The sequence below is a fragment of the Anser brachyrhynchus genome, assembly GCF_964034855.1.
Source record: "Anser brachyrhynchus genome assembly, chromosome: 17".
NCBI lineage: Eukaryota > Metazoa > Chordata > Aves > Anseriformes > Anatidae > Anser > Anser brachyrhynchus.
In genome coordinates this window covers 16,208,091-16,221,797 of record NC_137710.1, presented here as the reverse complement: position 1 = coordinate 16,221,797, position 13,707 = coordinate 16,208,091, and the positions used below count along the sequence as shown (strand labels likewise).

The following is a 13,707-nucleotide window of genomic DNA, read 5'->3' as shown; positions in this document are numbered from 1 at the left end:
TTGTTCTCTGGATACCCAGTACCCTGAGCTGGTGGAAGGGGATGGGGAGCAGGATGTGGCCCTCACTATCCACGAGGAAATGGTTGGCAACCTGCTACAGCACTTGGATGTACGCAAGTCAATGGGGCCGGATGGGATCCAGCTGAGGGTACTGAGAGAACTGGCAGAGGAGCTGGCCAAGCCGCTTTCCATCATTTATCAGCAGTCCTGGCTATCAGGGGAGGTCCCAGTCGACTGGTGGCTAGCAAATGTGATGCCAATCTACAAGAAGGGTTGGAGGGTAGACCCGGGGAACTATAAGCTTGTTAGTTTGACCTCAGTGCCAGGGAAGCTCATGGAGCAGATTATCTTGAGTGTCATCACGCGGCACTTGCAGGGCAACCAGGCGATCAGGCCCAGTCAGCATGGGTTTATGAAAGGCAGGTCCTGCTTGACGAACCTGATCTCCTTCTATGACAAAGTGACACGCTTGGTGGATGAGGGAAAGGCTGTGGATGTGGTCTACCTTGACTTCAGTAAGGCTTTTGACACCGTTTCACACAACATTCTCCTCGAAAAACTGGCTGCTCGTGGCTTGGACAGGCGTACGCTTCATTGGGTTAAAAACTGGCTGGATAGCCGGGCCCAAAGAGTTGTGGTGAATGGAGTTAAATCCAGTTGGAGGCCGGTCACTAGTGGAGTCCCCCCGGGCTCAGTACTGGGGCCAGTCCTCTTTAATATCTTTATCAATGATCTGGATGAGGGGATTGAGTGCACCCTCGGTAAGTTTGCAGATGACACCAAGTTAGGTGCATGTGTCGATCTGCTTGAGGGTAGGAAGTCTCTGCAGGAGGATCTGGATAGGCTGGACTGATGGGCTGAGGCCAACTGTATGAAGTTCAACAAGGCCAAGTGCCGGGTCCTGCATCTGGGGCGTAACAACCCCAAACAGCGCTACAGGCTGGGAGATAAGTGGTTGGAAAGCTGCCTGGCAGAGAAGGACCTGGGAGTATTGGTCGATAGTCAGCTGAATATGAGCCAGCAGTGTGCTCAGGTGGCCAAGAAGGCCAACAGCATCCTGGCTTGTATAGGAAGCAGCGTGGCCAGCAGGTCTAGGAAGTGATTGTCCCCCTGTACTCGGCTCTGGTGAGGCCGCACCTCGAGTACTGTGTTCAGTTTTGGGCCCCTCACTACAAGAAGGATGTCGAGGTGCTCGAGAGAGTCCAGAGAAGGGCGACCAAGCTGGTGAGGGGTCTGGAGAACAAGTCTTATGAGGAGCGGCTGAGGGAGCTGGGATTGTTCAGTCTGGAGAAGAGGAGGCTCAGGGGCGACCTCATCGCTCTCTATAGGTACCTTAAAGGAGGCTGTAGCGAGGTGGGGGTTGGTCTATTCTCCCACGTGCCTGGTGACAGGATGAGGGGGAATGGGCTAAAGTTGCGCCAGGGGAGGTATAGGTTGGATATTAGGAAGAACTTCTTTACTGAAAGGGTTGTTAGGCATTGGAATAGGCTGCCCAGGGAAGTGGTTGAGTCACCATCCCTGGAGGTCTTTAAGAGACGTTTAGATGTAGAGCTTAGTGATATGGTTTAGTGGAGGACTTGTTAGTATTAGGTAAGAGGTTGGACTGGGTGATCTTGGAGGTCTCTTCCAACCTAGACGATTCTGTGATTCTGTGATTCTGTGATATACCACTGCTCAGCAGAAAATCTGAATGCCACAAAAATAAACTTCTTACAGAAGTACAAATTCATAGCCAGCCTTTGCCTGATCCCTGGGGGATGGAGATAAGTGAATACAGATATAAAGAAGATAGTAATAACCCTCAAGTCTAAGGTCTGACTAAGATTTTTGACAGAGAGTACATGAAAACATATGGTATGGTAGAAAGTTCAGAGGCCATCTGTTTTCACTGACTATGAAAAACTTTATGCTGCAGCAGTGCAGTAATCATGATAATGACAGCTCATATAGTACTAGAAGTAAAAGAAATATGCAGCTGGTTATAAGTAGGAAAGTGCGGTAGTAAGTTGTTTTAAGTACGTCTTGAAACGAAGCGTAAGTTGTCTTGCCAGCCTGACCAGGGCCTACCAGCTGAAGGAAAAGCTGCAAGTACTTAGTTCTTCTTTAGTTTCAGATGAGAAGAGTTTTATTATCAGGAGACGTAGTTAACAGCTGAAGAAAGGAAATTAGGAGACTGAATTGGGGATAGCACAGATCCAGCAATGAGGGCCTGGCTAGAACTGGAGAGCAAGCCCATGACAGTAACTTCCATCTCGTAGGTGGCTGCTGCTAGTTCTTTTGGCCCCCACAGACTGCCAGGCACCCGTTTGCACGTTGCAGGGTTATGTGCTCATTTATCTTGGGTTGCATCTCAGGGAACCTAAGTCAAAGGCTTTCAAATGTAACTGCAGTCATAAGTGGGCCCTGAGCTTTGTCTGTGAAGTGCCTGAAAAAAGCAAAAGACTTCACTCCTGGAAATGTCTTTCCACAGGGCAGGTCAGCTTTTAGCTTTTCCAGTAGTTACTGCATTCATTATTAATATACTTTGCATGCTTTAAAGGGCTCTAAGCACAAGACTGACAAGCAGTACGGCTTCTCCTGGCTGTTAACAGCCATCTGGGCTGTCTCATTTCTGTGCCAGTATGTTCTGTTTTGAAGACCAGCACCAGTCTCCAAAGCAACCTAGTGCATGGTGTGGAAGATGTCTACCGTGCTGAGTGTAGATCTGTTCTCACACAGCTTTTCTTGACAGCAGCTCTTGTAAGATGCTAATACGTTGCATTACACATGCACCTTCCTGACAGCTAAGAGCTTAATACCCAGTACAATGCCTACCTTACAGAGCAATAGAGGTACTGCTGTTCTGCCTTTGTACAGGGAGCTGAATATTGCTTTAATGCATTCATATTTAGCTTAGGGTCCCCAGAGGGCTGTTGATTTATCTGTGCTCTTAGGCTTCCTATTTGGCACTGATATTGTGTGTCACAGAGCAGAAGGGAAGGATTTGCTGCACCTTATCTCCATTCAGATGATAGTGACGCTCCCTGATAACTCACTAATCCACAGAGATAAGAACACTGCAAGCAGATTTTGCAGCCCTTAGTATGAAATGTGTGCAGGGATTTATGTTATTCCTGCAAATACTGAAATCATACATTTTGCTGTGTGAGCCACAAACTTCATGTCACTACGACAATTAGCTCCCAGGATCAGGCGTATTTCAAACAGCATTAACTAGATGAGCAGACAATGTGATATAATAAAGAGAAAAATAAGATCAGATGAGCAAGACACTTATGTAACATCACTTTTACCACTACATACTATTACCAGAGAAGCAGAATTAGAAGATACATTTTGTTGCTCCCCCCCCACCCCCAATAGATTTGTTATTTTGTTTGGAATTTGGTGGTAGTGGTGGGGAGTATGGAGACGAGAAGGAAGAGGAAAAATCTTCAGATTCTTGGGGAATAAATGTCTGCCACGGACATTTAAAACTCACTGAGAAGTGACAGCTCTGGACATAGGGGTTTCATCCTCTGAAGGCTTTCATGGCTGCAGTAATCATCAGGGCTGAACAATGTTTGGGTAGAAAAAGCCAAAGTTGGGCCTTGTGCATAACCTCCCCTCTGCCCCCGCACCCAGGCATCGTCCATCTCATTAATGCTCAGTGTCACATCCTTAAAGGGGATCTTGCATCTTATCTACTATAGCCATATTGATGTTCTGGTTACATTTATACAGTTGTTGTTTGTTTGTTTTGTTCGTTTTTATGCTACTTTCTTGGTTGTGGTGGCCTGTGCTGTCTTTATGGACTTGGACTCTTGCTGTGCTACAGTTCTGTATTTCAGTTCCCATGAGTTGTTCACTGGGACACCTTGTTTTTGTGTCTGACAGGCACACCTCAGAGCTGGCTCTTTCCCAGAGAACTGTCAGATCATAGCTGTGAAGTTTCAGAGAGTGTGAGCAGGTCTTCCTGCTCTTGGATGTACAAATCTGTGAAGCAGAAGGACCCAGCAGTCCCAACAGTAGCTTCTAGAAAGTGGAAAGTAGTCTGAAAATACAGATGGACCTGTAAAGCCAAAATATGTGATGAAAGAGAGCTGCAGCAGAGTGGTACAAAACCTGGGAACATGTTCTAGGGACTAGAAAATTGATCCTACACAGCTCTCTCACAAATGCCGAGTTTAGCTTTGCTGTGAGTAAGTGGTTTAAAAGCTGAAGCAGGTGGGTTTTGGTAGTCCTCCTCCACCTCCCATGCTCACACAGTTGTCGGAGGTGTTACAGCCTGAGTGGAAGGCGAAGCGTGTCCCTGTAGACTCAAAAGCCAGGATCTTCATTTGTCCATGACATCTGAAAAGGCGTGGGAACATTCTTATTGCAGCTAAGCCCACCTAGCACCTGCAGAAAGTTTCAGGGTTTGTGCAGTAGCTGGGATGCAGAACAACAGTGTTTAACTCTTCTTTCTCCTTCTAGGCCTCCAAGTGACTTTTCACCACCTGCAATAAGGTTTAAGTATAAAACAAGAAGTGCAAATGTCTCAGAGGCCTCCCCGGCCTAGACCTGTAGGCAGACACAGCATCACAAGGCTGCTCGACCTAAAGGGCAAAATCCAAGGAGACCAGTGGCAGAGCTACAAATTGCCTTGAGAAACCAGATAGCAGTTCTTTATGGCAGCAGCTCTCCTACAGAGTTACTCTGGAGTCCAGTGCTGATGTTGCTGTGCTCCCAGTTATGTTGTCAGAGCTCAGAAACACTATCTTCCTCCAAAGGTTTCACTACTTCATTTATGAGAAAAGGGGCAAAACCTTTTAAAATGTTCCCAAAAGCCCCTTGGGTTTTTCATTCACTGAAAAAAAATGCTGGATTGATTCCATTTTGCATTCTAGAAACTCTGTCCAGGGATGTTTGAAAGGATGCCTCGAAGCAGAGATCCCTGTGTAATCAGAAATGTCGAGACGCCCAGCTAAAATAGAAAGGGAGAGACAAATGGCATTAAAAGCAGGGGTCCAATAAGAGGATAGAGAGCTTTGAGAATTAGTTATTTGACTCTTTTTGACCTAAATCTCTAGTTTAATAAAGCAAAATCTTTCCACGTGGTGCTTTTTAAAGCCCTTTAACAGAAGGTTTTTGCAGCCTGCCCAGGGACTCAGCAGAGGATAGAGCTTACCAAGCCTGTCAGCTGGCAAAAGGAAGGGTGGTTGAACCACTGCCTAATCCTGCTCACCCTATTCTGCACCTCACTCTGCACGCTCTGCTCAGCATGGAGTAATGATCTTTCCATTGCTGTAACCTTCACATTACCATGCATAGGGGAACGGGTGAAAGCTGCAAGGCTGAGACCAAGCGTTGATTTTCCTGCAGGGATGAAGCAGGGCAGTGCTTCCAGCACTTTGTGGGAAGGTAACTAGAAGAAAGGGGATGTCAGGGTGGGTGGTTTCAGCATAACACCGTCCCGCAGCCTGCCTCACCCTCCTCATGGGCTAGTCTGCAATTGTCTAAATGATGGGAAGGTGATTGCCTTGATGCAATTGCCTAACCATGGACCCCCCTCCCCCTGCTGGGAAGCGGCGTAGAAGCAGAGGACTGCAGAAGCAGATCCTGCCCGGGGTTTGCAGCCACTCCATGGAGCCAGAGCTGGAGGCTGTAGGGGATGGTGAGCGGTGATGAGCCTGGCATTGCAGCTGAGACAGCACAAGGGAGAGGGAAATAAAGTCAGTGGTTATGTCTGGCATTACGGATTTCATGCTAGTAGTTGTGCTGGAAGGAGACCCCGCCAGAGGCTTGTGTCTCCTAGGGCTGTGTGTCCCTGACCAGGGGGCTCTGCTGCACTTCCCTGCTTGGCAGAGAATGAGTTCACCTGAGCATCCTCTGCTTGAAAAAAAGGCCATCTTCCCTGGAAATGAAGAGACTGTTCACTGCTCTGAGCTAATCCAAATCCTCTCTGGCAGGCCCTTGCAGTAGGGAAGATTTCTGTGCTCCAGGATCTTCAGGATCTGCTCATCCCAGATGAGGGCTGACAGTGACAAAAAATACATGCTCTTTGTCAAAGCCTGTGCATACTCCTCCTCCAGTGCTTTGCTGAAGCTCTCTGACTGCAGAGCTGAGCTTATCTATCAGTGTTTTCACTTTTCCACCACTCAGCTCTGGAGTCTTGCTTCACTGAAAGAGCCTGCAGGGATTCCAGAGGGATCAGGGTTTCCATTCCAGTCCTTCATGAACTCTCTGGAAATCAAGATGACACCATCATTTCCAGCTGTGAAGAAACTGTGGATGTCAGTTTAAAGACCATGTCTAAAGCTGGTCCAATTTCAGCCAGCCACGTGCTGCTTAATGCATCTATGCCACTGCCATGCATGCTACTGCAGTGAGTTGAGCTTCAGATATGTAAATGCAGTGCTACAATGGCACCGGATTCTTGCACAAATTGGCCGCTCCCTCTAAAAAAACACCCCAAGGCCCCCCAGAATGGGACAGTCTTCAGGAAAAGTGTAGACTGGACAATTGGATCGGATTTGGCAATGTGAAGCAAGAAATCATTCCTATCAAGTACAGACCAGCACACAGCCTGGAAGTGAGACTACAGGGACCCAGGAATCTCTGCCATACATGTCTGTAGCTCCCAGCCCCACCCCTTTCTATCTAACCACAGCCAAAGTCAACCCGCTGCAAATGACAGTGCTTGTGAGATTTCTGGCCAAGTTTCCTACAACCAATAAATGCTCAGAAACCTCCCAACCTGATGATTGTTAAACGTCCCTGAGCCCTTCAAGCCGCCAGCACCTGCAGTGTCTCCCAGGGCTAACCCCTGACATGCATACCGAAGGGTTAACTGGGCTGCTCCAGGCTTTGACAGGTTCTGGCAGCTTTGATTTACTCCATGTTCATGGTGAAAGGAGGGGTAGTTTTAGCCTTATAAATAAAGAGAAAATCCCAAATCTGTTGAATTAAAGTCTAAGCACCAGCTCCTATAATCACTCTGCAGAGTCCCTGGGATCTTCTCTCATTTATAGAGTGATTTTTTTTTTCACTTGAAGGTACTGCACACGCCTGATTTCAATTAATCCTTCTCTGCCCAAGTCCTTTAGGCATATGGCCTGAGAGGTTCCTGGCATGGAGCGGGTAACTCTGAGACCTCCTAATCCAACATCTGCCAGCTGATAAATCCCCATGCTCTTTTGAGTGGCCCAGTAATAACTTTAATCACCCCAACCTGTTCCAGCTTGCTTGTGTGATGCTTTCCCCCTTCCAGTATGGAAGGGTGATTTAACATCTGATGCTGCATTGGCAGACAGTCCTCCTGCTGTCCTCTCACAGCCACTGTCACTGATGTGGACCTTAGAGGACCGTCACTGGCCAGGACCTTGGAGCACGAGTTCCTCGGGGGGAAGAAAAGTGCCTGGTGTGCTGCACTGCCCTGCTGAGTGAGCAGACTAGAGCAGCTCAATGACTTCGCAGGATGCAAAGAAGTAGCTGTGCTCAGTAAGGAACAGCAGAACACCTCGGGCTACAAAAAGCCTGTGGAGCCCAGGAGGGGAATGATGAAGTCCAAAAATATGAGATGTCATGATGGGCTTCGGCTCATTTGTACAAAATTTCCCAGCTTCAGGATTTACAAGCCATACCATGTTCAAAAAGAGCCTACAATTTAGTGCCTGAAGAACAGTGGCCATTACAAGGTCAACGTCCAGCCTGAAGGAACATATAACACTGAAAGTCTAGAGCTCTGCATCCTGAAATAAAATGGTTAGGGGCTTTCAACCTCAGGAGGTGGACAGAGAGAACATCATGCAATAAGGTAGCACTACAGGATTCAATGGACAATATGGTTTCACAAAATATTTAAAGTTGGAATTTACTTGAGGGGTGGTGGGAGCCTGTTTCTGGTTTGTGCTGTGCAGAGCATTCAACCAAAAGATTATAATGTTCCCTTCTTTTTCTGTAAGTATCAGCATTGCGCTTGTTTCAGGCTGTATAGTCTTGTTTGCCTGTTTACCAGGTGCAGATGAAACTTCCCTACTGGCTGATAAATAGGGGAATTTACTCTCCTCTTCTGTTTGTTCAGTAGCAGAGTTGCCTCGGGAAGCAGAGGAATGGAAAATATTTATCCATGAATGACCTCGGCAAGGCAACGTTCCCGAGGGACGCTGTCTCTGAGATGGGGAGAGAATAAAGCATACATGGGTATGAAATCCTGGAGGAGCTAGGGCAGGCTTGTCCTCAGAGCAGGGAAGGACACAGTGCTGGTGATTACGTGTTAAGGTCAGGATGAACAGAGCATTCTGCAGCATGCCTGTTTTCTGAGTGCAGCATAGTGAAAGGGTTGGAAGATCCTGAAGATCCTGACATTCTCCAGCTTCCATTTTCTATGAGAATTTTGTTTAAATGCTATAAAATCACATGCACCACCCAGGATCCATACAGGAGGGTTTGGAGGACAAAAGGAGTTTATCTTGCCTGGGTTCCATCTGAAATGCATCTTGCCCAGTGAGGAAGCTGCAAATTCCAGTGAATACATTAGTTCGTTCAGTCTCTTTGACAGTGACTGACATTTCCTTATCTCACCTGTCATTATACAGTATCACAGAATAATACACCAGCAACGTTCTACAAGGACTGTGTGCACTTCCACTCTGACTTGGTACTTACACCACAGCCCAGTGGCAGTGGTGCATGTGACTAATTCTATTCTGTCACTGGTTTCCAGTTCTGCTGTCTCTCTATCAGTGTTTCCAGAGGCCTGGTGGATGACGGCTTGGTAGAGTTAATTTGTAAAAATGATAAGCAGGCTTCTTCAGCCCCAGAAGTTACAGAGAATTTCTGAGGAGGTTCCGACTCATGCTATTTGTCTCCCTGCCTGGCAGGTCAGATTAATAATGCAGCTTCCTATTGCCTAATGTCAGTGATGCTGTCTCAGCAGTGCACAGCCCCCCAGATGCTGGGAAGTCACATGTCTGAAGGGGAAATGACTGGAGTGGACACAGATAGTCTCACTGAGGCCCCGTCTCCAGCAGCTCAATTTGATTAAACAAGTAAATCAAAAGGCTGCAGGAGATCAATGTTCCTGACAGACGGAGGCCTTTCAGGAGTGGCACTTGCTCTGAACTTGATCCATCATTGCTGTGGGAAGGGATCCCAGAGCTGCCATGGGATCTGGCTGCCCTCTTGTGCAGAGGCAGAGCTATGTGCAAGTGAGAGCCTGTCTGGCAAAAGGCAGCAGGTACAGCACAGAGTGGTGAGGAGCTAAAGGTCTCCCTCTGGCTGTCCTGGCACTCCTGATTCCCCTCAGGCTTCTTTCCCCAGTTCTAGGTTGTGGCCAGACGTGGGCCCTCACTGTTTTGTTCAACATAGCACATTTCCCTGGAACGCAACATGGCGTTCATATTAGAAGTGTGGCAGGGAGGATGAAAAATGAGGAAGTGGGGCTCAAATGGCTTAAATCAAGGGCTGGGTGGTGGCAACCACATTGGGACCTGGGCTCTTCTGTGGTCTTCTGCTCTGCCCTACTCAGAGGCTGCTGCCCAGCAGGGAGGTTCACACTCCCAAGTTCGGTGCATATGCACACAAGCAGCTGCTGCCCTATCCAAAGGCCTCACTCTAACAGATCCTCCACCTTTGTGTGAGCAGAATCCACCAGCAACCCCCTTGGGTGGTTTCTCTCTGCTGGTGAGGTCTGGACAAGGCAGTGCTTCAGCGAGCACAGGGTCAGGAAGGAGACCTGGGACAGCGGGAGACTGCACAGGGAAGGTGAGCTGCATGGCAGGATCCTATGCCAGACCAGGGTTGGGAGAATGGCCATGTCCAAGGGGACAGATGCTGTCACCTCTCGGACAGAATGGGAAAGTTCTCTATTTTTGAGGAAGCTTTTGGTGGGGCTGTAGCAAAATCTCTTCCCAATCTGAAGATGGTGTCATATTTTCTGGCTACTAGGTCTGTTCTTCAGGTGTGATGTTTTCAGCCAAGTTCACCTGTCCCCTGCTAAAATAAAGTATTTGCCTACCTGGCCATTCTTCTTGCCCTGGAGTAGTCATACAAGAAGTCTGTATAGACCAGCAAAAGTTCAGTATAGACTGACAAAGATATTGGGTAGGGGTGGAGGACCAACTGCGATCTGCTAAGCAACTTTCAGTGGTTACTGAAAAAATCTGGTTGCTCACTGTGCTCTCAAATACCCATCTTTTGGTATGTCTCCCCAGACCCTCTAAGCTATTGCCATGATTATTTTGGATCCACTGTGGGGGTTGGCTAATTCAATTACTGTTGGTGTCTGGAAAGATGCTGAGAAGGAAGGAAGGTACAGATATGACCTGTTGATTGAGCAAAAACAGTTTCTTTGTGCAGGAGCCTTTAGAATGGTTATACAGTACATTTCCATGAGTAGTAGAAGGCTTCCCAGATTTTCTTGAGGGTAATTTTAAAAGTTCCAAAGATATTGTTCTAAAATATGATTCATTTGTTGGTTGGGTCATCCTGTGGGATGCTTAGTGGAAGAGAGGCAAGAAGCTTGATTTTGAAAGATTTAAGAGCTTGTGATAGGAATCCAGGTCAAACAGAGCTTTCAGGTGGAAAAAAAACCACCTCTGTTTGCTTACCTTCAGGCTTGCCTTCACTCCAACAACCTTTTAAATTTCATGGATTGCAAACAAACTCGACATGGTATTGTGTGGTATCAGGAAAAGCCTTTTCCCTTCCATCATACCCCAGACTTGGCTGCGTATCTGCTGCCTGGTCTCAGGACTCATTTTGCCTGGCTGGACCAGCCGATCTTTCTTCTTCTTCCATGTATCCATCCAAACCTTTCTGAATATGTTATTTTCCAGCACTGAAAACAATCTGTGGCAAATTCCACAGACAATTTACACACTCTATGGATAGACTGTTTTTTTTTTTTTCCTGCTTCTTTTGAGCCTGCCGTCTGACAGATGCAGAATGCTTCTTGGAAGAAATGGCAAACAATTGTCACCTCTTTTGCAAGCTGGAGATTCATGGTCTGTTTATCTATTTCTCACACAGATGTCATTTGTTACCTTTCATCATCTCTGATGCCCTTTTCTATGTTTTCTTCGCAGTTTTACAAGTCTTTCTGAGATGGGGAGATCAGGATTGCAGAAAATGTTCAAGAAGTGAATACACCATGGATTTCCACAGTAGCATGAGGTTGTTCTCTGTACTGTTTTCCACTCATTTCTGACTTAGCAAGATTTACTTTTTTGATTACTGACAGAGGAAAAATCCCTATCTTTTGTCTATCTCTCACTGGATTCTTCTCTTGAAGCATTCTTCAGTGACTGTCAGGAGGAAGAAACCCTACCCTGGGAGTCCAGCTCTTCTACTCTGCTCAGGGCAATGCAGAGATTAGCCAAGGGTACTGTATCCATTTATTATTTGTGCCATGTTGACTGGAGGAAGATTCACATGATGATTTATTAGATATATATCTAAAATACTAAGGACTACCAAACACAAGGCTGTTGAATATGTGTTACTAAACTGCATCCTCTTCTGCCTTATTATCCTACGTATTTAAAGCAGCATGGTCATGATATTAGTTTCCTGTCCTACTGTTTTCCCTGCAGAGACCCACATGAGTTAATATGAGGAATCTTTGCAATTATCATAGTGTAATTATCTGTAGCAAAGATACACTTTGAGATGGAGGAGAGATGACTAGTTAATGCTACAAATCTATAGTAATTAGAATTAAATTCTTAGAGTATTGGATTCCCCTCAGTGACCAGCTCATTAATCTCCTGAGTCATTTAAAATATTTTTTATTATTAACATTCTTTTGTGAGTTTTTTTTTTTAATTTCAAACGGAAATTTTATTTTCTTTCCTTCCTGCACTGGAGTGTTTATGGGCCTCAACCACCACAACTAGCAGTTTCAAATTTGCATTTTTTATCAAAGCTTTTTCTTTTCTTTTTTTACTGGTTATCTAGGACCATTTTCAACAACTGATAATCACCAGCATTTTTCTTGAACTTAAGGAAGTAGCTAGATTTTGAGCTAATTTTCTGCACTGTAGAAATGGATTAAGCCGACTTTCATCAGGCCTTGCCTATTAACACTGTCTGATGACCTGACCAGTTTCTGTCATACAGTGGAGTCAGTTTTGACCTTACGCTGCTGTCTGACAGTGACCAAATATGGATCTGAAGGCTAGAGCCATATACATGAATTTGGGGAAATCTTGATACAAACCTCAGTCTTTAAATAAAGAATTGTTTGTGGTGAGGATGTAGACCCAAGAAACTGAATTAGTAGTTACTGGTTAGAATCCAGAAGCAGCCTCAAAATGCAGCCAGTTGTAAACAGTGTAGGTACAATTTGAGAAAGGGACCAATACTTCAAAGATTTTTTTTTTTCTTTCTGCTAGAATAAATCTCAATGATGCACTTCCAGTTGCAGTAAGGAAGCAGTATTTTAAACTAAGTGAGGCATCCCCTGGAACATTTGGATTTTTTTGGGTAGATTATCTTGATGAATTTACTTGTGGGTTCATGCATCTCAATAGCACCTCCAGAAAGCATCAGCCTTTGTGAAATTGCATTAAATTAGCAGTTAAGTGTTTGGAGACTTAGTTTCTTAATATTGTTTAGCCAACCATATCATGCAGATTGTGAAAAGTGCTTTAATCTGCAACATACAGGACTTCCTGAGGGATTAGCCACAGCCCTGATATGTTAATACTGCAAAAATGGATGATCCAATTAAGCTCTGCTAAACCATAGCAGAATGTAAGGTCCATATGTTGGCTTATCCTTATGGTTTGTGTATTAGTTGGAAATTGCTAGGCAGCCTGTACTGGTCACTGGATTCTGAGGCTTCATCAGGGTTGGTAGAGAAAGTGAAAGCTCTTTGCCTTTCTGAGGAGGGCTTTCCCCCTTCCCTTTACAGTGTATGCTCTCTCACAGGGCAGTTTTCCAAGAAGAAAAGCATCTGTGTGTGACCAGCCCATTTTTGGAATAGCCCAGGAAAGCAAAAGCTTTCCCTGTATGCTTCTGGGCCCTAACACCATTCCCAAAGGGCAGCTAAGTATGAAGAATTATTTTCATCAGCAGGTAGAAAGGTGCCTTGATAACTTCAGTATGACTATATCTGTACTCTCACCTAGGCTTAGTGCAAAGGACTGACCTGCTGGGAGACAGGAAATACGGTTAACAGGTCTGCAGTGGGTCCCGGACCTATCATGCATTTGTGTCTCCACTCAAGCCCATGGGAAATACTGTTCTGTGAGCTGTTTGATAAGTTTTTTTTTTCCTCAGTGTGCTTTGTGCGGCCTTGTCATCTCCACACAGACCAGACTCCATCAGAAAACGCTTTGCAAATGAGTTCCCTGCCCACCCTCAGCAGTGTTTCTGTGTTGCTTATGTGGGAGATGTAATACCTGGGCTCCAGAAGCAACTGGAGTTGAATAAACTGTTTCGGGTTGAGGTGGGAAAAGCGGTCCTCCAAGCTGCTTCTAGGGCAGTCCTGTTCTCTGCCACAAGACATGCCCTGCTGTCCACCTTTGCAGACTCTTGTTGAAGAGATTTCCTGCTGGGTGACTGCTCACAGCAGCTCCTCCAACTTGTTAGCTCTTCTGAAGAGGGAGGAGCTGACAGAAGCCACAAACAATTAGGATTTCCCACTACAAAAACTATAGTAATAATACTGCAGGGGCATATCCCTGAATGAAGATTTTAGGTTTCTGCCTCTGTACTGGGACTCTGAATATGAAAGTCAAT

The 13,707-nt window shown here is 45.9% G+C and overlaps 1 protein-coding gene across 1 annotated transcript in view; it reads right to left on the bottom strand.

Moving 5' to 3' along the window:
* Positions 1-3,275: 3,275 nt before the first annotated feature.
* Positions 3,276-13,707, bottom strand: part of MAJIN (membrane anchored junction protein) — a 121,273-nt gene continuing 110,841 nt past the window's right edge. Inside the window, exons 19-21 of the mRNA XM_080559625.1 lie at positions 13,368-13,577; positions 5,840-6,204; positions 3,276-4,945 (exon numbers count right to left, since the gene is read on the bottom strand). The gene's annotated coding sequence lies outside the window, so the exon portion shown is untranslated. The remainder of the gene's footprint in view (positions 4,946-5,839; positions 6,205-13,367; positions 13,578-13,707) is intronic.